The 26,731-nt window shown below is 35.8% G+C and overlaps 1 pseudogene; it reads right to left on the reverse strand.

The window, feature by feature from the left end:
• Nucleotides 1-1,267: 1,267 nt before the first annotated feature.
• LOC121366292 lies at nucleotides 1,268-9,636 on the reverse strand (annotated as a pseudogene).
• Between the last annotated feature and the right edge of the window lie 17,095 nt (nucleotides 9,637-26,731).

A 26,731-nucleotide genomic window follows, 5' to 3' on the forward strand; every position in this document is an offset into this window, starting at 1 on the left:
CCATTTCTCCTTAAAACAGAGGAGCAATTTATATTTTTCTGATCAAAATAACCATCGTATACAAGTCTTAAATCCTGATCTAACTTTCTCCCCATATGTTTTGGTACCAAAGGATCAGCCGAGGGACAGTTCATTTTTCCTAGATATATTGCTTTTGACAGACGCGGGTTATTATATTGACTGATGTTTTCCAATCATCGTATCCAGACGTTCACTCCCGAGGGACACTTTTTGTCCCTCAATTTGGTACCAAAGGATCTAGTCCTGGAAAACTTGATCGTCCATCAGGGATTGTAATAGATGATAATGATCTAGTGTATATTACAGAGGAGAGAAATGATCGTATCTCTATCTTCACTACTGAGGGTCACTTTATTCGTAATCGTTTTGGAGGACAAGGTAGCAGTGAGGGTCAGTTTAGAGGGCCCATATGGACTAAACATTGGGGGGGGGACAAAGAAGGATATTTTGTATGTTGTAATTGTTGGAATAATAACTATGTTGTGTATTGAGATAATATTATACTTTGGATAGGACTTTTGTTAATGCTATACAGACAATATTAATAGTCACTATTCCCCCCCCTTTCTTGTATTAAGATAATATTGCTTCAAATAGATAAGAATATTTCATTAGATGAAGTAGCTATTTTGTCGAACTTGAGGCTTGTAAACTTCTTCATAGAGCAAGCTAGTATCGAAATAATAAACAACAATGATAATAATAACAATAATATAATATAATAATAATAATTAGTAAAGATACATAGTAACAAAACAAAAAAAACTATTTAAACCACCAATGTACAACATGTTATAATCCACTGGGTGTTGCTATGGTAATAAGTGTGAACAACACTACACAACATTACACACACACACAGACATATGCACGATGTTACAAAAAGACACAAAGAGAGAAAGTGTTATAGAATGAAAAGATAAAAGACAAACAAAAGGACTACAAATAGAAGGAAGGGAGAAAAGAGAGAGAGAGTAAGAGAGACCAGCAATATAGGTTTGTAGAGAGTGACAAACGGTTTTCTATGAGTTGCAATAAATTCCAAAGCTAATGAACACAGATACGATAATAATAATAATAATAAATAATAAATAATTCTACATCTGACAACCCAGCTCTCTCTCTAAAGTTGATGTTTTTTGTTATGTCTATGCTTATAACTCCCAATCTAATATCTAATACAAACAATGAACAGTAACCACAGTTGTCACTTCCTGTTGTATCAGAGTGCTCGCTATTTACGGACCATCGGTTTCAGATGAAGTGCTATTTAACATCGTTAGGGGGTGTGGTCTTGAGGGGAAGCCCCCCTGTATTCCATGTTGACAGTGTGGTGGTATTAAGATAGGAGTCAAAAAGGACGTATGGAAAGTTCTATAGGAAATGAGAGGGTGTGGTTAAATTTGATCTAGCATAATGTAACAAAGATGTATTATATTTGAGGGGTGTGGTTAATTTGATTAGCAATAACATACAGAGATATATTTATTATGAGAACTGAAACTATAAATACAGGCAAAGACCACACCATCATTGAATATTTTACTTGTTATGTTAGAAGAATAGTAAGGGAATTAAACTAATGAGTCTTTTTGACCTTACAAGGTGTGTAATAACCCTCCTCTTGTGTGGTTGCTTCAAGGCAATTACTCAGCATTTATAGTACATTAAAATCCAATGAGGAATTTATAAACCACAACTAATGTGTTACTATGTTACATATATGAAATACAATCTTAAGCTATATCTATATAAGTGAAATACGATATTATCAACCAGGGACTACCTTGTGGTGTGAAGTTGAAAAGAGAGAGGATAGTCTCTGTTCTTAGGTAATCTAGCCCCAGGTTGACGTAGTTCATCAAAGAAAAGGGTGAGCACATGGACTCCATTGTAGTTTATTCTCATTACTGGTGTGTATTCTAACAATCTTGCAACTAAGTCAATAGCTTCTGGTGGAGTGCTGGACGAAATACCTTAGGAAATACAACCAACGCCCATTATTTTAAATAATTAGCATTAAGACCACACCTACCTTGTTCCATGTGGTGTGCCTTAATCTGTGGAAATTTGAATTCTGTATAATTAGGGTTCATTTTGCCGTATTTGTTTCTTTAGTGGGTGGGTGCCTAAAACTTTAATAATTTCTACAGTTGGTCTACTCCACTGTCTCCTGGGAAATGGGTTTGCCCTAGTAACAGCTCAGCAAATACCACATCCAGCACTCCATATATCTATAAAATATTACATTTGCTTAATGAAAGGGTGTGGACAACTCCACTCACCTATATTGACTGTATAATCGTTTAGCACACAAATATTAGCTCAGGTGCTCTATAATACCGTGGAGCAATATAGGAAACATTAGGCTCTCCTTTTACTAATACTTTAGCACTGAAAGAAAGAGAGAGAGGGGGGAGGAGAGAGAGGAGGGAGGGGAGAGAGAGAGAGAGATGAGAGAGAGAGAGAGAGAGAGAGAGAGAGAGAGGAGAGAGAGAGAGGGAGAGAGAGAAAGGGGAGGGAGAGAGAGAAAGGGGGGAAGGGGGAGAGAGAGAGAGAGAGAGAGAGAGAGAGTAGAGATAGAGAGAGAGAAGCTAATATATAAATATTCTTTGTCTACCTTACCTGCCAAAGTCACAAAAGTTTTTAAAACACCTGTCCTCAGGATTTAGCAGTAATTTTGTGGCTTGATAATCTCTGATGCACACACCATTAGCATGAATAAAACCTAATGCTTCGAATAAATTATACATATAAAGCTGTGTGTGTGTGAGAGAGAAAGTTATACCACAGTAAAGGACAACATTATGTGATTACCTTTATAAACAACATAGGCATAGTCTGTTTTAGCTTTATAATGATACGAATTACTCGATACACAGTATCAGGAATATAGTCAAGTACCAGATAAGATAGACTTCATCTTTCTGTTATTGACAATACAATAACACAGAATGTCACACCATGAGAGACAGTTCTGTGAGTGTCCATGTGACTTACCTTGTCTCCTGCTGAGTAGAAAAAATCTTGTAAGTCTAAGTATATAACATTGATCTCAAGCCTTCGCATTATCTCTGAAGTTCTCGATTCTGCAGGGGAAAGGATAGAGATGAACAGCATAACGTACAATATAGAACCATCACCTTAAATCTTTTATCCTGTAAGACTTTCTTTATAGCTAACAGGTTCATTTTGTTTCTATTCTACAGCCTTATGCCTGATATGACAACACCACAAGACCCCCTACCTATTACTTTCAGTTAGTTATAGACTAATCTCTGGTTGGTCCCTCTCAGTAGTGGTCCTACTGTTGCTATTACTGTCATAACCTCTTTGTCCATCTTTGTCTCCCTACAGGTAGATGACAATACTTAATATAATGGAAACAATTCTAAAATCATTACCTTTTGTTTTTTTAAGAGCTACAATTATACAAATTAGACAATACCATTGGGAAAGCTACGTTTGTATTGTGAATTATCACTACATGGACTTACCATTAGTAAAACTACCCACAGTTGACCTAGGATAGCCAACTATAGTAAGCTATGACAGATAAACATCATTACTTATCACAGTGACCTTCGTATCCTGCCTATTAGGAAGGTCTAAGCTAGTGAAATCACTATTTAGCACAGTGCCTTAGGATAGATACCCATTAGTAAGCTATTAGACTAGTGAACATCAGTACTTATCACAGTGGACCTATGGATAGGTACCATTAGTAAACTATAGACTAGTCAAACAGTCCGCCCTTATCCCGTGATTAGGATAAGCACCATTAGTTAGTTCTAGGCTACATACCACCAGATATGCTATCATTATTTACCACTGAACTACTTACATAGAACAGTATATTGACGAATAAGCTATGTTAGTTTAATGTGACATCACAATGTTAGGCCAAGTTATTTGGGAGAGGTCTTGGTTGCCCAAACAATTGTGAAAGTTTAAATGGAAAAAATCAAACAAGAGGAAATGGGGCGCTACCAAAACTTCATTAATATAAAAAAACACATCTACACACATCAGATGACTACATTAATGTACCGCTATATATACAGAGGAGTAAGATACAAAGAAAGAGTTAGAGTTTCTTTTATAAGGTTAAGGTGATGTCACTCTTCTCTCCTCTAGATACTGTACTGTTGTACTACAACAGCCAAGTGTGTGTACAAACAGAAGAGGAACATATATCACTGATATTTGTTCAACTATAGCTTTTCCCACTCATTCACAGAGAGAGTGACAAGGATGTCTTCAAATAAATAAAAGGGAACGTGGAAATAGTTTTTCAATGTTACTCTCATTAATGACTCAGGTATCTTTGGATACTTCATGGACACTCCAGTAAACCTCAGTATTACTCTAATCTTATTTATCACGGATATACGTAATAAGGTTGCAGTAACCAAGTACAAGCAAGCCAAGTGATAGGCCTTAATTGCGAAACTGATATTGGGCTTTATGATCTTTGACTATACTAATGTCAGTGAGAGTTATATTTATATGAAGTAATTAATTGACATAAGCTCAACACGCTCAAGGGAATTTGAGAGAGGTATCAGCGTTAGAATAATTAAATGCATGTTCTGAGAACATATTTATTTCATATCAAATGGACGCTTTTAAATAATGACCAAGTGGGTTTGTGGTCATAAGGTATATGAACCTAAAAATCCTCGAAATAGAGTATTAAATTCCTGTACTTATGTACGAAGTTTTGAGAGAGTTTAGGGTAGGAGCCTGTTACTAAACACTACTTATAATAGCAAATATGGAACAGGAAGTCAGAGGACCCCTACTGATAGACTCATACTCCAACACACGTAGTATGTAGCTGCACCGACATTAATACTTTCTATATGAATGTTCTTAATGATGTATTCATGACAACCAGAGTTTTTAGACACTTACGGGTTGTTCTAACCTCTACTTGAGTTGAGAGCGGACATCTCGACCGGCAGGATCAAGCAAAAGAGGTTGCCCCGAATTCTTGGAGGGTTCAGTTTTCTTAAACTCATACCTGGTTCATTACAAGATCTTAAAGAGAAAGAGATTCCAGTAACAGTACACAGTTCTATATCTTGTCTATATTATTTTTTAAATTAGACATCTATATTCTCTAATTTTAATCACCCCATTTTTTGTCATTCTAGACTATTCTCGACTTTTGACCATTGACAAAAACACACAACCGAAAAGGACGACTAGATCGCTAGGCGTCCTCTTTCCTCGTTCGAGAAGTTTCACCGCTACTAGTTTTACCCAAAAAATCATCTTTTACTTCGCCACTCGCTTCTTCTATAGCACCTCCAACTGAGCTAACTATACGGGGAATATACGGAGAATGGGTTTTCAAAATTACTTTGAGTAATAGATCGTATCCTTACACAATGTCTCCACCTTTATGGTACAAATATCTCTTTCCAAATAAGGACATTTGTAAACAAAGACATACACTATAAAATAACAGTTTTTAGAATAGTTCAATAATTTATGTAAAACGCGTGCTTATGAACGTTCATGTCCCTGGCCATAGAAATTAAAAATGGTGAGTCCTGTGTAAAGGAATGCTTGTGTTAACTAAATGTCTTTTACCTTATTTCTCTACTATTTCATACGTTTCATAATGTATCCAAGAGAGACTTTACATGGTAAACAACATTGGCTCCTCCCAATTGTGGCGCACAGTGTATAGTTACAATATAATGTATGAACATGTACATATCTACATGTGAAATGATTGCAGTCATTGAGATGGTCCAAAGAGCAACATAACAAGCATGTTTGTAACTGACAAATTAGTAAAGCAGCTGTCCAAACAATCTGGAGAACTACAATATACTATACTAAATGGGTTTGCATTGAATGGACAAAAGATGGTAAACATTAAATGTAGACTAGTTACTTTTGGTCATTGCTTCAAACATTGGGATTTAAACAATTAATGAATCCAATTTGTGTCAGTGGTTTTGTCCCTTTGTCCCACTCCATAAAGGGAAGACAGAAGTCCCTCTGACTTCTCCCTGTCACTTTGTCCTGAAGTACTCTTCTAGGAGGCAGTCTATACCATGTTCAGCAATTTTCTGTAGGCCGTTACTTTCGTTGGAAATGTCGCATGAATTAATTTGATAAGCATTAGTTTCACCTGCTAGAGAGAAGACCTGTTTAATAAAGTTGTAATCAATGTTTATGTTTTATACATACCAATATTTTCTGTGTTCTTCATTGTTGTAGTCATATATGTTGTAACTTATTGACTGACTGGTTTCCTATATTCAGAATGACGAGCCATATCTGAGCTATATGAAATCAAGGATACCCTAATGAAAGGAAGCGAGAGGGGGGGATGGGAAAGTAGGGGGAATAGAGGGGGGGGGGGGGGTGTGAGAGAGAGGGGGAGGGGGGGAGGGGGAGAGAGAGAGGGGGAGGGAGAGGGACATTGTTTTGTATGTATTAATTTTATACTTACAATCTCAATTCTACGTTTGCTTTCCCAAAATATGAAAAAATTGTTATATTACGGCTAATATGAAAACATTAAAATATGCAATTAAACTAGATGTATACAATGTCCCTTCTTCTAGCACCTGGAATGTTACAGCACAATGATGATTTTCCAAAGGAGATAGTCATATATTGATTGCCAGCGCAGTACGAGCATATTGATCTGATAGCGTAAAATGTAATATGTTCTCAAATGTATGAAATGTTAGTCATGGATTTTTACTTGTTATTAAATCCAGGATGATCTAATCGTGAACATAAAAAGCTGTCAGAGGGTCGTAATCCAGTTTAGTGAATATCATCCAATTGTTAGCAACTATCATTCCATACATCTGAAAGATAAAGGATACGATAGATTAGATCAAAGAGAGATAAAAGACAATAAGAGATAGGCGAGCGAAAGAAGCGGCGATCGTGGGAAACCAACACTTAACCCCGACCCCCCATCACCCAGGCGCGAGGCGCAGGAATACCATTGAGTAACACAGAAAACAATGTCTGAAGTTATGAAAGAGATTGTTTCTATAACTATCGTGCGACTGAGAGCGGATTACATAAATAAATTAAACAATAGTAAGAGATAGCCGCTGATAACAGCCAATCTTGTACTGAGTTCTACGCAGCGGATATGTAAAGAAGTGAGAGAATCCAGGGGACCGACCTGGGTGCTCGATTAAGAGGGGATTCTGTGGTTCCCAATGCCCAAGATATCCGAGCTCAGAGACCGAGAAAATAAGGAGACCGGTCTACTCAGCGAGGGAGGGAGGGGAGGACGAGAGGAGAGAAAGGAAGGGAGGGGGAAGACGAGAGGGGGAAAAAAAAAGAAAGAATTTTGGAGGACCTTAAGTAGTGGAGGAAAAAAAGTTTTGTTAAAGAGGAAGGATAGATGAGAACGAATAAGAGGAAAAAAGGAAAAAATCAGGAGGGGAGACTTGAGAAAAAAGAAGAAAGAAGAGAGAAAAAAAAAAGGGAAGAAAAAAGGGAGCAACATCTTTGAGCAATGGGGAAAAAAGAACCGCTTTTAAGGTTTCAACTGAGAGAGAAGAGAGAGAAAGAGGAGAAAATAAGACAATCTGATGAGATATCTTTATACCTTCTAATTCTTCTTTCTGAATGTGTCAAACGGAGTAAGGAATAAGATTGGGGGTGTAAACTCTTGTATTTTGAAAGCTCTAAACATAATACCAGCAATTTAAAAATATAACCCTCCTTACATTCATCACAGTCCACAATTTTACAGAAAATATTTATAAAAAATGCGAAATGTTTTTGGGATCAAAGACAAATGTGTTATATAATAACTATCATTACTGAGTGTTGATCTCCTATACAGGACACTTAAGAATTATTATGAGGAAGTGGGATATATCTGGGATTTAAAAAAGGACATAACATATATAAATCACTAATCACAAAGCAAATAAATTATATCCATGGATCCTCCTGCAGTATGTTAGACTCACTCCCAAGTAGATAATAAATAATAGTATCTTATTATTAAAAGGAATTCAAGTTCTAAAGCTTGAAAGGGAGAACAAGTTCCATAGACACTCTATTTCCAAAAACCCTATTTAATGTAGATGAGATAGTTTGAAATTCTACCAATAGGGAGTTCCCAGTTAAAAACAATAACTAACATTCATGAACAATACTAGAATGTTTTAAGGATGGTCAACAGGGGGGGGATTTCATATTGAGAAAAGGAAGGGGAACTAAAATATTGTTAACTAAAACTGACTAGAAGTTCCAGTTAAGATAAGTATTTCATTAGTAAATCAAAAAAAAAGTACTCATAAATTGAAATGGATTGGTGGATTTCACATTTTTAACAGGTCTTCAAAATCTTAATTAGAAAAGTCTTTCGCTGACTAATTGTAGAGCACTCATTGAAGAGGGGAGTTTTCATAAGTTAACAAAAAAAACATTATAGCACAGCTATAATAATAATAATATGTTTATTGCTGATATCATTTTTCATGATTAAGGTATGAAAACTTAAGAATTGACAAAGGTATTTGGCTTCACCTGCCTTAAAGAAAATTGGGTTGGCATTGTAACATATAAGGAGTGCTAAAAGGCAAATAAGAGGTAGGAAAAGAATTCATGACATATGCACAGCAACCAAGAAAAATTAAATGCTGGGCAATATATCTGCTTGTAAAACAATATAGTATGGTACCATTAGAGGCGGAGATTGTCACTGGGTGTGAATCAGTCATTGTAAAGTTTATGGGGAATGTCAAGTTTATTGGGAATTGTCACTGGGTGTCATTGTCTCTTAATTTATTCATGTGTGTTATTTTTACAATAGTAATTTAGGATGAAAAACAATAACATTGTGATTGTGAGTATTTGTTTATGAATAAATAATTCTTAATAAGGGAATTCTATCATTTATCATATTAGGTATAAAATCAGCTTTTGGATTATCTTGAAGTTGTTATGTATACAGTTCACTATTTATTATAACAATAAAAAGACTAACAGTTAATTACCTGGGTGTATTATATGGAATTGATGGAGAAATAGAAATGAGAGATCCTTTGTGATCAGTGATTGTGAATGCTGTCCATCTAGCAGAGAGAGAGAGAGAGGAGAGAGAGAGGAGAGAGAGAGAGAGAGAGAGAGATGAGAGAGGAGAGAAGAGAGAGGGAAGAGAGAGAGAGAGAGAGAGAGAGAGGAGAGAGAGAGAGAAAGTTTGTAAGTGTAACCTCTGAGATGGAGATTGGGGAATTACAGGCAATATAGCACAGCTCCCTTGTGGCAAATACAAGAGACATGAATACTATTGAGAGAGACAGCACTCCACGTAAACATGGATATGTCAATAATTATATTATGTTTTGTAAATTAATTCAAGCAAGATATGCTAAAAGATGGTTCATTATAGTAATAGTACTATTTAGTACTATACCTGTTGAAGCCTGCAGCAGACGTTAAAAGATCGCGTAGCTCTTGTGTGGTACAATGTGGAGAGAATACAATCTACAAAAATAATGTATTGTTTATATACATTTATATTGTTGTGGTTTACTGAAGCATGTCTTCCTGCGATCTCCAGGTAAATTCTTTTTGCTGGCGACGAGAAGAAGAGCCTGTTCCCATCTTGAACACCTGCACTTGATATAATATTGTAATAAAATACACAACTCTGTGGTCAAAACTGCAACTGATCCTGCAATAAATCTCATTCAGCTGAATCAGCTCCGCCTCAATTATGACGTCATCGCTAACCGGTAGGCACGCCCATCTTGGTCAGCATACAAAGCACTTTATGATTACCTCATCTCTTATAATTTAACTCACAGATCATCATGGCTGATGAAGAAGAGTCAGATTTCAATACATTCACTTTAATTTTCTACAGCTGGAGATGCAGTAGGTGGAGCAATGGGAGCTGTTATTACGGAAGGTGATAATGGATTTGACTGATAATTCAGAGCTGGCAAAGAATGGCTACAAAGCAAACAAGCTGGTAATGAAGAGATACAAATGAGCACATTTATTGTTTTGTAGGGTCCTCGTTCATGGGGAGAGTTTTTTAATTTTCGGCGTATAAGTCGTCCTGTTAATATAGGGGATGCTACCGGACGTTTAGTGACTAAACTTGAGATTGTATCATATCAATTATATGTTTTTGTCTTTCTGGGACTAGCTGTATACTGTGTGTATGTATATATAATATTGGTTGAATTGATGGATGGATGAACAGATGAATGGATATATGATTAGTGGACAAATGGATGGATGGATGGATGGTGCATATAGGTATATATATAGGTGCTTCAATGAATGGATGCTCATATTACAAATGGATGGATAACATCAGCTGTGATAATAATGACGTGACTCATTAATTATATCATTAGTTATATGCAGTGTATTTTTAACCCTCTATTGTATTTCTTGTTAGTATCACAAATCCTATTCTATTAATAGCATGGCATTTTGTGGCTTGGCTTACTGGTTTATCAGTATTAAGAAGAAAGGAGAAAACGTTACTCTTTTAGGTCAGCTGACATACACATGATATCACATGATGTTCACATGACATACTAGGTCGTGAGTTCAGTCCAGTTGAGCTATATATAGTATTAGGTATTATTGGTAGAACCAGTATTTTTATATAGCAGGTGCAGGCTCAACCATTTTTGGATTATAGGTTAGTTCATTAGATTATTAAATGAGGGTACATCCCATTTCCTTGCAGGAGTCACAGTATTATAATTCTTGCACATGCTATTGCAATGGCTCCACCCAGTACTGTTACAACAGGGGATGAAGAACTTGGTATTACAATGGAAGATATAACTATTTCATAATATCGTATTATAACCACAAAATTGAACTACAAAACAGTTACTCGATCACATTATTAATTGTAGCAAAGAGATAAAATGATTTTATATTGAATTTTATATAATTTTTAATTTTTAGTTAGTTCTTTTGAGAGGAGGCAATGGTGGAAGAGGCGGGAATTTTGGCAACTCTTAGGAAGACCATGATTATAATCGATTGATGCAGGGGCATTCTCTTGTGCTGTTGGAGAAGTGTGAGCAAAAAATGAACTAGATGGAGTTAATTTATTGATTTGAGTTTGAAATAATTGAAAGTTAGTGGTGGGTGGAGTATTGGACAAAAAGGAGGTGGGGACATAATCTGGTTGCTAAGAGATGTTTGTGGTAGGTAATGGAGGAGGAAAGAATGGAGGAAATGGTGGAATTGGTGAATGTAAAAGGGAGGGAGAGAGAGGAGGAGAAATGGAGGAGGAAGGGGCATTGACGGTGACACTGACTGTGGAAGAGCAAAGGAAAAGGGAGGAGGAGGAGGAAGATATGAGGGTGGAACAGGTGGCTGTGGTGTACTCTGTGCAGTGGGTGGAGACTCTTCCATCACTTGAGGAATATCAGTTGAGTTCTCCTGATTATGTCCAACATTTATTGTCTCTGTAGTCTCATCTCCTTGTCTATCATCTGATGATATCTCATTATTACGAACAGTAGCAGGCTTGACTGCAATGTAGAAACCAAGGAGTTGTATACCGTGCATTAACTTACAAGTGTAGGGCACTGACACACTGTCTCTAAACTCAACGAAAGCATATCCTTTATGATCTCCACTAGTTTTATCATAAGGTATATAAACTTTGTTCAGGGTCCTGCCTGTGGTACAATATTTATGATCATATACATTGTGATGAGTAATTATGAGTACCTGTAGAAATAACTCATAGAGTAGATCTTCTAGTTCTGCTAAAGGATACACGGGAAGATTACTGACATATATGGATTTGTCTGGATCCACTGCCATAGTACAAAGCAAATTTCCACGTGGGTTATAAATTTACTAAAATATACGGAAATGTTTTAAAAATTTCCACAGAAAAATGCAATGGAAAAATTAATTTTAAAACTTTCTCCGTATACTTGAAGGTCAAGTACCCAAGTATAAAGAGGACACCTTATCTTAAATATAAATACGGAGTTATCCTAGAGTTTTACTGACGAAGCTAGTAGAGGGTTTAGCCCACGCCCAGTTTGCAATCGGTAGCCACACCTTCTTTCGTTTGTGAAACTGAATAAACTTCAAGCAGGGCAATTAACAAAAACAGGTTAGCCCCTTGTTTAATGATAGTACTTCACGTGATCTCATTTGGACTCAGCTAGAGATGACAGAACAAGCAGGAGTTAGAGGAAAATTTAAAGATGCACTATTTACAATGGTTGCTGAACAGGATCGCAATATAAGACTATTAACAGATGATGTCAAGGCATTCTCTCAATATGCTAAAAGCAAAGTATGTGTGAAGAATATATGTCCATTCAATAATGTATGCATCCATTTAGCCTTCTATTTTAAATATTAAATTATTAATAAAAGACTTAAATTTTTGTTTTAGGTCAAAAATATTCAGGAGCGTCGTCGTCAAACGGCAACAGTTGCCAGGAGTTACAGATTTTAATTTATGACATCAATGAAGGGGCAGGGTCAGAAATATTAAGTCATTTTAAGCATCAATGGAATGAGATCCATCAAGAGATTGTTGGGACATCAGAGAAAATGGAGGAAACTTATGAATATCTTCAAAAGTTGTACAGTTCGATGTCTAATGCTCATCACATTATTACAATGTCTAATGAAGAGCTCAATACGTTACCTGAAATTTTAAAAACTGTTGAAGAAACTAATTCAAAAGTAAAGTTATTGATCCATTTTACTCTTTATATATCCATTTTACTGTAACATATCATTTGTTTGTTCATTATCCATCCATTGTACCAGTCTATTCATCTATTGTATTGTTCCATTCATCCATATAGTAGTAGTCTGTTCATCTATTGTATAAATTTATGTGTCCATTGTTCATGTCTATGTATCCATTAGATTAGTTCTATTGAAGAGTTACTACGTAATGTTGAGGACAGTATGGCAGAATGTATTAAAACAGGTAACCAGTTAGACAATGAGAGGAAAAAACACTCACTACGATTACAGCTACAAAGACATCGAGAAGAAAAAGAAAGAGAAGTGAGTTAGTCTGTCTGTCTCTCTGTCTGTCCATTATTTGTCTATTATTGTTGTCTTCCATTTATCTATTACATTGCATGTGGACAATTATTATTATTATTAATTGTATAGTTACAAAAGTATGAGACTAATGTTTTGAAAGAGAAAGAACTCACATTACAACTTCAAGAGAAATTAGAAGAAGCAGCTTATAAAGACAGGAAAGAGGCATTAGAAGTGAGTCGTGTATAAGTTATATCAACTCATGTATATTGTTTTAGATATGTTTAAACAGCAAATGATGGAATATAAAGAAAAAAAGGATCTGTTGAAAAACCTATCCTCTCAGAGGAGGCAGCTCGTGAGAGAACTTTATCTGAACAATCTCTTGATGCAGTAGAGATTGTGGATACTATGGTGACCAACAACTCATGGTAAATGATGTCAAAAATAAATACATATTGTAATTTGATGTACATGTAATTTTGCAGGATTTTTTCCTTCGTGATACTGAAGTGCCAAAGGAAGAAGAAAAGAAAAAAGACATAGAATTAATGGGTGAAGATTAACTTCAACATTACTATAATGTGTGTTGAATAATTTTTCAATTTTTTTTTGTAAATTTTTTAGTGCTGTGTGATTGTATACCTTATTTTTTGAGTTATACCGACATAACTATATGTAATATAATACAATCAATAGGAGCTTGATGAAATGGAAAGTTTCATGTTTGTAATACCAATAGTTTAAATTTAAAAAAACCTTGTGTGTTGCCCAAACGATCCCTCCTTACTCACCCACTCAGGCTTCCACTTAGGCTCCAGGATTCCCTGCTATTGCTAGCTGGGACCGGCACTGTTGGCCTGGTAACCCTCGTCCGAAGACGAGGTATCCTGGCTGGAACTTCGCCCTAACTTCAAAACCAGATTCAAGCTCATAGGAATGTCAACGCTATGCAGCACACTTTATAAATATTAATTGTCTTAGACTCATTATCTCAACATTTTATTACATTTTACAAAAAGTGTAGCTGTGTTGCTCATATGATCCTATCACTTCCTAAACTTTCTTACTAAGTATTCTTTAATAGTTTTAAAACAGATTTATAATAGATAATTAAATACATTTATTTATAATTATATAGAATTATTTTAAAAAAACATGTCATGTTGCACATACGATCCTACTGACTGACCAGGATTCTCTGCTAGCTAGGACTGCCATTAGGCATAGTAAGTACGGTCTGAAGGCAAGTTAATAGTAACTCGAGCATTAATCTTCACTTCAAATCAGCTGTACTGGGTTTGGAGATAATGGAAGTCATTGTCGACAGTAGAACCGAGACTTCAAGCACACCGGACTTCCCATTGTATTTTAAAATCATGTCTTAATTTTTTTAAATCATGTCTTAATTTTTTAAATTAGATTCTCAATATCAGACTGACTAGTTTTACTGACAATCCTTCCCAGTAATTTTATTAAGATTGATGAAATTAAAAAAAAACAAAAAACAAAAAAACCCTTGTGTGTTGCCCAAACGATTTCTACTCGCTCACCCACTCAGGCTTCCACTTAGGCCCCAGGATTCCCTGCTATGTACTGACTCAATGGTGGAACCTATTATCCAGGATCCATTGAAAACTATAATATTGAAATTTGACAATATTGTGATGATAGTACAGGAGATCTTCAGTCAGTGAGACATCATGGATGTTGTCACCAAATATCTATTATAGTTAGTGACTTAGTGTTATGTTGAACTGAAATTAAAGGAACTTCCATATGTCCTTTAATTTTGACTTTTAGCAACAACATTAACTTTACTTTGGATTGGCTGACATTCTCGTAGTTTAAATAATAAAGATAAGATTTATTAAAAAAAAAAACATGTTGTGTTGCCCAAACGATTCCTACTCGCTCACCCACTCAGGCTTCCACTTAGGCTCCAGGATTCCCTGCTATTGCTAGCTGGGACCGCCACCTGGCTTGGTAACCCTCGTCTTCGCGAGGTAATCCTGGCTGGAGCATCGCCCTAACTTAAAACCAGCCGTACGGGATTCCAGCTCTTAGGGAATGTCGCATTCAGGAACCGGGAACCACAAATACACCAGCCTCATCTCGTTTAAAGGGAGACTACCAGCCCTATCCTAGTCGGCCTTTCGGATACTCCGTAGAGTATGCTGGTAACCATCTCAGAGGTCTGATGCATTGCAGAACGCTGGCCCACAACACAACCTATCCAAGGTGGTTTTCATTTTCTTTTATATGTACTGCAGATTTTGTCTTCATGCTCTGTGGGGCTGCACTGTGTACGCTTATGAATCTCATTAACGATAACTGAATATGATTGCTATAGCATCGATGAAGTAGTTAAAACTATACTTTTAAGGGTCACGAATAAAACTAGTCCTACTTAAGCAAACTAGAACAACACTACTAATTATAATAATTTTTATCATATTTTAATTTTAAAGGGGCTTAAAAATAAAATCATTACCTAATACGCTTCCTCATTCTTTTGTTCCTTCTATCTAAATTTATAACAGCTCCTTAGTTCCTTGAGTACACCAGCTTTGTATAATTTTCTCCAGCTAATGGCTGTTGACTTACCTTGTTGTAGCTATTATTAGCTAATTATATAGGGTCAACCTAAGACTGTTTATATAAACAGTTAATACAAAAATGGACATTCATAATTTTATGTCTCAATTTTTATAAGAAGTGGTGGCATAACTTTAAGCTTTTTAAAAAAGTGCAATGTAATATTATAGTACATCAAGAGAAACCAGGTAAATAATAAAGTTATAAGTAAAAAGTTAAAAATACCTGTTAAACAAGTTTGGATATAATAAATCTATATTATCAGTCACAACGAGGGACAGGGGTCAACTCTCTTCTGGGGGGAGAGATGGAGAGAGAGGTAGACTTCATCTTATCTCTCTTCAGTAGATGTAAATGATTGTAGCTCTCATCTTGTAAACTATTAGACAACACTTCTACTGATATTCTTCAGGTTCAATATGCTTTAAAATATGGTATTAATACAGGTACATGTGTTAGTGACTTACTTGAGGCTCTTTCTTTCAATAAGTGTGGTCATTGATTTGACAGCTCTTAACTCTTGGACACCATTGCAATGTTCAATGTTAATAAAACTCTTTTCCATTCACCTAGTAAGTTTATAATACAAGAGGCATAATTTGTGAAATAAATAGTATAGTTGTCTGCTTGCGCCAAAATATTTTTTAATTGTGTTCATTTCATATTAATAATGTAAATATCATTATGACCCTATTTTATGTTACAAAAAATAAAAATCTTTACCTAAACACTCTTCTTCATTATTTTTTTTGTTCCTTCTATCTAACTTTATAACAGTCCCTTTTGTTCTTCCAGACAAACATAAGAAAATCAATTCACAGCACGAAGCTTGCAATAAAACTTGACAAGAAGGGTTAAAAATTTGGATACCGTTCTGCTGCAGACTGCGATGTTATGCGGACATTTACTGAGTCAGTAGTCAGTGTGGCGGGAATTATGAAACGTAATGGTCTCCATTTACAAGAGAACTCATCGCTAACAGAAGGTAGAATCTGCAATATTTACTGTTAATAATATATTTCTTTTATTAGCTTCTGCTTTAGTGGAAACCTGGCTAGCACAGATACAACAAGAGACATTGACCACACCCCATTTTCAATCCTATCACTGAACTTCACAGTTTGCCATGGGAACCCAATCACTTATAATACATTTATAAAAGGACAAAAGACATAGTGAAACCTTCAATACTTGAATTAAACGACCCCAAAGACCACACCCACCACTTATCTTCACATAATACCTGCTCGGAACTTGAAAGACATGATACTGATTATATAAACTAAGTTAGAATGGGACAATGGACAAGTGAGAGACAATGTGAACATTGTTTTAAATGGATTATTAGACACAAAAAATTAATGTATCAGAAACTGTAAGGGAAAGGAAAGGAGACAACCCTTTAATAACAATGGAAATGAGACACAAAGAAGTTCAGAGACGGCGTCATGATAGAGATCGTGCTCATAAGTCAGCATTAAAAGAAGAACAACGAAAATATGATATACGTCAGAGGGCTCGTCTTATGATAAAGAAAGAGAAGAACAGAAGAGAGCTAAAGAGAAAAAGGAGGAGTTAGAAATACGACGTCAGATGATAGCTATTAGACGTCAGGGTACAGGAACAGAAAGAAAGAGAGAGGTATGGAAAAAATGAAAGTATGAGACTGGAATAACAGGAACACGAGAGCATGAGATTGAAATAATAAGAATAACAGAGCATGAGATTGTAATATATGAGCTGAGACTATTCAAATTGAGTTTACATGACAATATAATAGTAGTGATAAAGACTTTAGTAATTTAAAGCTAGATATTTCCTTTTAGAATTGTAAAACAAGTACTGGACAGTGAGACTGAGAAAGAAGAAGTCTCTAGTTTTAAAGAAGATACTAAATTTACACAAGACAACACTCTCTAAGAGAGATGATACATCACGTCACATCACAAAGATGACTTTATTAAAACAGTTAGTCGAGGCTGAGGCACAAGAAACTAAAGCCAATCTCCAGGTACTTGATCATAAACCTACTTATTATATTGTAGTCTTCCTTAGTATTATAATTGTAATATCAAATACATGTGCCTTATAGTCATTTATATGGTAAAAGTTACGGGTTATGGGCCCTAGTCTAGTCACTAAGTGTTCCTATCACTCTCCAATGGGTATATTCCACTATATGACATGATATATCATGACATAAAACAATGTGTTTGTTTATATAGTTACTGCACCGTTGTTTCTTTTCCTGCAAGCTCTGGTACAACAATATATTGCTGTGGCAAAGAGAGCTGAAGTGATAGGAAACTGGCGACTTCTTCTCAGATGTTGGAGAGCTTGGAGGGGTGTGGTTAAAGAGAGTCGAACAAAGAGATTAGCTCTGGAAGATGCTGAACGTTTAAGAAAAGAAAGAAGGTAAGTAAGATGTCTATGATGTCTGACTTTCTCTCTCTCTCTCTCTCTCTCTCTCTCTAGGCAACTATCAATTGCACATTATCATCACAGAACATGCCTTATAAGGAGATGCTTTACAGTTTGGAGGGGTGTGGTCATAGCTGCTAATCTCCACAATGAACACAGGCATAAAGAACGACTCATTTCTTTCTTACAAGCTATTACAGAGAAAGAGAGAAGACTTCCAGACAAACAAGAAGAAAAGATTGAAAAGAAAGAGACGACTAAACAAAAGAAAGAGATAGCTATACAAACAGATAAGGGATCAAACATCAGACTTCATTCTAAAGGGGTGTGGTCAACTGCTCGCTCACATGTTTGTAAGAATGTAACATGTCATTACAATGTATTTCAAGTTTTTTTTTATTAATAGGATATGTTATTAAGAACAGGATCTAGACAAGCATCAAAGAACTTGAACAATAGTCATTGTGTTAATGAAAGCTCATTTAAAGGAGATTATGCTAAAGAGAGTTCTGCTATACAGTTAACCAATGTTCCTGCAACTGAGGACAAATTAATTGATACCTCAATTAATGAGGGTCAATTCACTAATATTAATACATCTGTAAATAATAATGAAATGACTAATGTATCAATGACTGTCAGTGACCACTCTGTTAATGGACAATCTGGTCTTGAGTACACGAAAGAGTTACCAGAAAAACCAGTTACCAAACTCACTAGACCTGTTATACTAAAGGTATTGTTACTAGTCATCAACTCTATGACAATGTCATTATATTATAGGTATGGAAGAAAGAACAGCTTAATAGCTCAAGAAAATTAGCACGAGAGGAAAGAAAAATGAAAAAGGAACAAGAACGTCTGGTACACACAATGTCTCCTAATTCTATGTGTTATTAAATGTATTATAGAAACAGTTAGAAGTCGAAGAAGAACAGAAGAAAAAAGAAGAGAGAGAGAAGCAAAGGCTGTTGAAATCCAAAAGAGAAAGAAGAAAAGCGACTGCTCAAGAAAGAGAGAGAGAGAGACAAGCTAGACTTGAACATTTAGCTGCTCTGACCCAAAAAGCTCAAGTTCACTATCAGAGGTACCTCCTTTGTCACTGGGGGATTAAACAATGGCGGGCATTTACTGTTAATATGAAGGAGGCGTGGCAGTTAGCAGTGTTGTCTCCATGATCGACATCTAAAGGTGACTGTGTGGGGTGTGTGGAGTGGGGAGAATGAAGGAGATAGAACGAGTGAGGGAGACTAAAGTGAAAGGATTTGTGTGTCAAAAACTGCTATTACACATGTTTTAATGCTTGGAAAGATGTAAGTTAATTATAATGCTAAAATAACAGGGTTTTACTCTTTTTATTAGTACATGACATATCAATATGAGTGCTGTGCTATGCCTCAAAACAACAAAAGTTACTTCTTTTACATAAAGTGTTTAGAGGATGGGAAAGAGTAACGAGAGAAGAAAGAATATTTATTGGGAAAAAGAACGGAGAGCAAGAAAACATTATGAGAAGTAAGTGGAAATATAACAGCTGGTTGGTTTTGAGTGACATGTAGTGTCTAGTAATAACCAAATTAGTTATAATCTAGTTATTAAAATATAATACATTGTTCTTTATACCTGTTCATTTATAGTCATTTGTTGTGTGTCATTTTCAAATGCTGGCGAGGGTATGTTCCTTTGTCCCTTGAGGATAAGAAGAAAGAGCTAAGAAGAGCTGAGTTGAGACGTAAAGTATCACTATGGTTACCAGATTATCAACCCATGTCATTAAGAACAGAAGAAGAAATGAATACATAATATATACATAATTACATCATTATTACATCATTATATTGTATTATTAGTTATGTCACTAGAATCCCTTGACTTGATTCATTGCTATCTTTTGAGTCTTCGGACTTTTTCTCAGTCTCAACTTCACCACGGAAACGTATATTATGCTTCTCTCTATAAGCAGTCAGTTCTCTCCCTTTCTCTTCGATTTGTTCTTTTCAATTTCTCAATTGCTATTGATAGCTAAAACAAAATGATAGGAGGAGTCAATGTTAACCACACCTACTTGTTCAAAATGATCTTCTAACGATGGAAGGACATCTTTGACTGTTCTTCTCATCAAAACTCCACCCAAACATCTGAAACATCTCCTATCTGGAGATGCATCTTTTAAGAGTTTGAATGACTATCCTGTAGTAATTAAGTGGGTGTGGCTTAAAAATTTATTAAAACTTACCGGTGTTCGTTTTTTATCATTTTCTAACTCTGATATTTTACTAATCATCTTTCTTTGGTCTCTTCTCATCTGTTGAAACGTATTGATAATAACTGCTTCGTTTTGTTCTGGTCCTTTAGTTGCACTAGATTTTTTTGCAGCCATGCTTCAGATCTACTGAGCATGCTCAGTATAGGAAAGCTATCGCGGGAAACTGAAAAAAAGATGGCCTCACTTTCTTTAGAGTCAAAGTGAGTTTATTGAAGTATTATAAATGAAATATTGTTATCTTTTTGTTAGTGACTCTCACTTTGTTCAACTCCTCAATATCTAATGTTTAACGATCCTTCAATGCTCTCCCACCTGCTTCTAGTATAACTCCAAAACTTTCTCCAGCCACACCACCAAATCTCATCCAAACAAATCATTTGACTCTACTAGTTCATATGATGAATCATGCCCAATCTCATATTAGAAACCACACCCAGAAATGTCATATCCATGGAAACTGAGCAACCCACTCTAGCTAGATACATTCATAGATTTCGTACTGCCCCACCCACAAGACGAGACAGACGACCTCAAACTCTAAAGAAGAATTCTGGTGGAGAGAAAAAAGAAAGAGTTGCCATGCCAACCATCTCTTGTAAGTTTAAAATGAAGTTATTGAAGTATGAGTTGATTTGTATTATTAATAAACTAATTAATATTTTTAATCAACACCAGCTGTTAAATATTACAATAATAGTAACTGTATTAGTATTTTTGTGATATTATGCAAACAATATCATTTGATTGTAGTTGTCTCCCACTTATAATGAGAGCTGTCCTGAAGGATTTATATAATGTACTGATTTCAATGGTATATAACTTACTATTGATAGCTATCTTATTTAATGGTAGCTATCCTAGTTCCTAGGTCCACTATGTTATGTTCACTAGTCTAGACCTTACTAATGGTAGCTATCCTAGGCTTCCTAGCCCATTGTGGGAAGTGCTGAATATTCATTAGTATAGCTTTAGGTTTTGTGGCAAGTACTGACATTCACTAGTCTAGACTTACTAATGGTAGCTTCCTAGGCTTCCTAGCCCATTGTGGGAAGTGCTGATATTCATTAGTATAGCTTTAGGTTTTTGTGGAAGTACTGACGTTCACTAGTCTAGAGCTTACAATGGTAGCTATCCTAGGCTTCCTAGCCTATTGTGGAAAGTGGCTGAATCAAATGATGTTCATTAGTGTAGCTTTAGGTTTTTGTGGTAAGTACTGACGTTCACTAATCTAGGGTTTACTAATGGTACTATCCTAGGTTACCATGGTATGTCACTAGTGGAGAGCTTACTAATGGTAACTATCCTAGGTCAGCCATGGTATGTTCATAGTCTAGAGCTTACTGAATGGTAGCTATCCTAGGCTTCCTAGCCCATTGTGGAAAGTACTGAACCTAATGGATGTTTATCACTAAGTCCTTGTGGTTAAGTATTGTTTATCCATAGTCTATCACTTATTAATTAATATAGATTTTTATTATTCCAAGATAGTGCCAGTTGTATACCAACTTCCTTTACTATTGCCATGACCTCATATTTCTCTCCCAGTATATAATATATGTTATATTATGTAAATAATGTGTAAAAGGTGAGGTCTAAAACCTCATCAAGTACTGTGATTTAAAACTATCAACAACATAACCTCATAACTAATGCTTCATACACATGTCTATGAGTAATGTTATACCTGTCCTCCATGCCATGAACCCTCACCACTGAAATGCTACAACACCTGTTTACTCAATAATAGGAACTGATGAAACCATTAACCACTGACAAACCCAATAGATCTTCTATATGTTCTCCTATCTTTAACCACCGGACCAGCCACTTACTAATAATGGGCGAACGCTGTAGATATACGAATGATCAACCATTGTAGAGCATTCTCTTAGAGCTTTCTGGAAAGAAGGTGAGGTTGCACAAAAGGAATTTCTTACTGGCTTCTTAGCAGCTGTTGATTCTTTGATAACAGCTCTTGTTTGCCTCATTCCAGACAGGATTAAGTAGAGTCAGTCTTCACTAATACAAGCATACTTGCTATGATTAGGTCCCTTTGAACTCCAGACATCAAAAAGATTTAAGTGGTTGTGTCCACTCGTTACTTATAAGGTTGTGAGATTTTATTGGAGCTCAAGGACACCAATCAAATCTTCTGAATTTAAAAGTCAATTTTAATGGTACAGTTGTCACACAAGAGACACTGCTGTTTTAATAGTCTGTAAGAGAGGAGAAAAGAAACCATTTATTGTGGTTTACACACCCATCATTTGTATCAACCTTGAAGCCATGACAAGTGGGACACTTATTCATAACAAGTCCTTTTTGATTGGACTTACATGAAAAGAGATGATTATGTCATCATTGGACTATATGGAAAGATCATTAAGTAGATTTAGCGATCGTAATCTATAGTCAATAGGATTAAGTGTGTACAACTCACTTTATATCAAATCGATTTATTCTTGCAGTCAAATAGCTGTGACAATCACCTTTATGTTAATACTTGCATGGAAGTATTAACATGTAAGTATCTCTGTATCACTGTTTATCTTAGTACTGGTATCAATGAGAGATATCTTGTGTTAGTCAATTAATACCTCTCAATCAATCATTATAATATCATATATCTGTTGATAAGCTATGTGAGATTCATTGTGTTAGTCAATTAATACCTCTTGATCTATTAATACTCTGTATCTGTTAAAGAAGTTATGTGAGCATATCATTGTGTTAGTCAATTAATACTCTCATCTATTAATACTGTATCTGTTGAAGCTATAGGACATGATATTGTAATGGTCAATCTAGTGTAAATTGATACCAATGGACTAGTATGATCTAATATGATCTATAACTCAATCATTGGGAAAAGATAAACTATTAAATAGGATAAATGTGGAAGACATTCAACTGCTATCATTATTAATTGTCGTGTTTACAATCATACAAATTATGAGTACATTTGAGATAGACTGGAAGTCATCCAACTTAATAATGTTGGTAGTTTTAAAGATTCCTTTTATTGTACATGTGGAGAGACGGGTTGTGTACATCTGGCATGTCTTTAAGGGCTTGATGATATAGTCCAGGTGTTCATTAGTTCCTGTGAACAGTGAAAGGACTGTGACTGAAATGAAGTGTTAACATGTAGAGTTAGCTGGTTAATGGAAGCATACAATAGATGCCATTTGGTGTAGGTTATATTATCTTCGTTCTAGTTAAGTGGGAAATAATCATGTGTTTTAGGTCAATTTCAGGAAATTTTTTAACAAAGGAACATATAATCGTTTTGTTTATGAGATAGTTGTGTTATTACTGGAAACATCATGTTCCCAAGACCAGCCATTTATTTTTGTGTAAACTAATTCTCCTTTAGTGCTCAATTACAATACAAATTTAACATTGTTTCTTAAACCATTCTATTGTTAACTACATTTTCTTGTTTTTCATTCTGTGTCTTTTTTTCTATCTACAGCTCTTTAATGCTGTCAAATGATTCTTCCTTCACTCCCAAACCATGTGATATATTGCAAGAGTCACATGACAATCACGTGATTCATAAAAAAACAAAAGAAAAAACACCCGTTGACTTCAAAGGTCTTTCAAATTCTACCAGACACTGGTGGTGCTTCGGACTTAGATATGGAAGGTGTTGACATTTTGTATCAGTGGAGACTAAAGAGAAAAATGGAGGAAGCTAGAAAGGATGTGGTTAGATCCATTCCAAAAGATATGATGAAAACACAAGTTTAATGGGAACTTTAAGAGAACCTAATCTAAATCCCCTTATCTATACCACCACTCATAATAACCACACGCTCATTAGGAAGGAATACATAGTCTATCCACATAGACCTCATCAACATGACACAAAACCCTCCACATAGACCTCAATCCACATGACACAAACCCTCCAATAGACCCCCGTCATATGATGTAATCCCCACCACATAGACCTCAGTCACACGACATAGTCCAACCACACAAACACTTGTCAGTGACTATTATCAATGCCTCAGTTGTCACAAAGGAATCACACCTACCACACCTGGTTGCCATAACAAAACCACATTATTTAATCAGTCTAACGTTCGTTACCATAGTGACATATCAGATAACGAGGATAGTTAGAAGACAGTTTTCAAACACAAAAATACCCTCATTTTAAGAGAAAGGGTACATCCCCACAGGTTAACAAGACCTGTACAAGGAGAAGCGAAGACTTCAGATGGATGCTCTTGTATGTGAGGTATGTGCTGATACAGAAATTTAGTGACGAGTTAACAAGTACTATTGGGGTTTTAACAGATGTAATAATATAGATTAATTGTAGTCAGCTTTGCAGATAATTTCCATTCCTAAATAGCTCCCTTTTTATATCTACACACACACACACATATAGTCATGCTATCTACAGGCCGTTTAGTAAATATTTGTTTACTAAAGAAAGGAAGGAAAGAGTAGTATTGTCATCATTCTTACTATCTCAAGGTGAATCATCATTTGACCTCACTCATATGAACAGTTACTAATTGATCTATCACACCTTGCACATTATCCAATAATGGTAGGTAAAAGAGGGGGGACCTACAAATGTTATGGGGGGTGGGGGGGGGGGGGGGGTGGGGGGGGTAAAGAGTTCGTTAGACATTACCCAAAATTGTTGATGACTAGTCTGAGTGTCTGCATAATAGATATGAAACAGTTAATGCAATGTTTTGCTTGGGAAACATTGTAGCCAAACACACTTAAAGACGTATATTATGGTTTTAGTAATACATTAAGTGGTTGGTACCCCACCTTTGTATGGTCCGTTATATTGAGAGGGAGTTAATGAATGCCATTTTGCACTGTGATAATAGAGTGAGATTAAGTGTTTAAGTTTTGTAGTGATACAAGTCTCAAAATGGTATAATATTGTGTGTAGAATATATTGCCTCTATAGAACCTTTCATTACAACCCTCTCCAGCCAGACATGCTATAACAATTAAGGTGTGTGCATTAGGATAGTTTTGGCCACTTGAAACCATACCCAAACACTTTGTTCCGTCCCAGAGACAACATCCCTCCTTGGTTGACTAGGGCAATAAACTCTTTGTCCTCTTTCCCTCACAGACTCATTTTTGTTACATTGGAAATTATATGTGTGGGAGAGAGAGTTGAAGTCTGATATAAACTGCTAAGGTGTGTAGTGATGGGAGTGAGTCCATTGGTGGTGCATGATCTATTAAATTCATAGCTGTTGGCTAATTTACCTGAATTAGTGGTCATTAGCAACAAAGAGATTCATTAACACTCTATGTTATTATCAGGTTATAGAGGAAGCACCATGTTGTACCCATTAACTTTATGGGACAGCTTTGTTCCTGGTAGCTAGAACAAGATATAGTTAACCGCTATTATACATGATAGTCGTTCATTTTTTGTACAAGTTTGATTTTTGGTTCTTTTTGTTAATAACTGTACTATATTGGTAATATATTGTTGTGTGTTTGAACACAAAACACTGGGAAAGACGCATTAACAAAGTTTTCGGTTTATCAAAATTGTTAAAACTATGGTCTTACAGAAGAGCAGTATTAGTGAGTTCTATTATCGGAAGCAGCTGAATTTGAATTATATGTTGGACGTGACTAGTATTATAGTCATTGATTAATGGAATGTATGGCTATTTTATAAATAGAATTTTTGACCATCCATGGTAGCATTGTTTTTCAGACTTCCTTCCCATTTAATTGTATTCACTGCTCTCTCAAACAAAATTCAATAGCTAAGGAGTTGACTAAACTAAAACATATCAAGGAGGTGTCGAGCTTGCCTGGAGGGGTCGTGTTAATTGTTTTTCCATCATAACTACGAAATGAGTCAAATGGTGGCATACTTAATATCGATCAAGAGCTAGGTTAGCTTATGTAAGGCTTATGTTGCGGCTGACTAATTGAAGTTAATTGGGCAGTATTTAAACATCTAGATAGCCCATCAACTGTTTCAGTTGTGTTTCCTATTGTTTTTCCACACTCTTTCTTTAATGAATGCTAGTCGTCTCTCTGCAGCAGCAACAAGCTACGCATATGATGCGCACGTACCCTCAGACGCTCTACTTCACTCTAGGACCAACTGTAGTGACTACTCATGGCGTTCTGCCTCAGCCTTTAACCCAACCTACCGGTTCCAGTTGCTCTAAGCAACGACTCTTCCCATGCTCATCATCCCTACTGCAGCTACTCTACCAACCAGCCTGCTAGCTCATAGCAACACTAGTACAGCCCTCGAGCTGAAGTGAGCAGTCCGAAAGGCAGCGATAAATCTTCTCCTCAGTCCAAGTCCAGCCATTCTAGTTTCTCTATCGATAGCATATTAGGCAAGAAACAAGAACCAGAGAAAGAAACCAGCAATAGCAGTCT

Source organism: Gigantopelta aegis, unplaced genomic scaffold (assembly GCF_016097555.1).
Source record: "Gigantopelta aegis isolate Gae_Host unplaced genomic scaffold, Gae_host_genome ctg5217_pilon_pilon, whole genome shotgun sequence".
NCBI classification, from domain to species: Eukaryota; Metazoa; Mollusca; class Gastropoda; order Neomphalida; family Peltospiridae; genus Gigantopelta; species Gigantopelta aegis.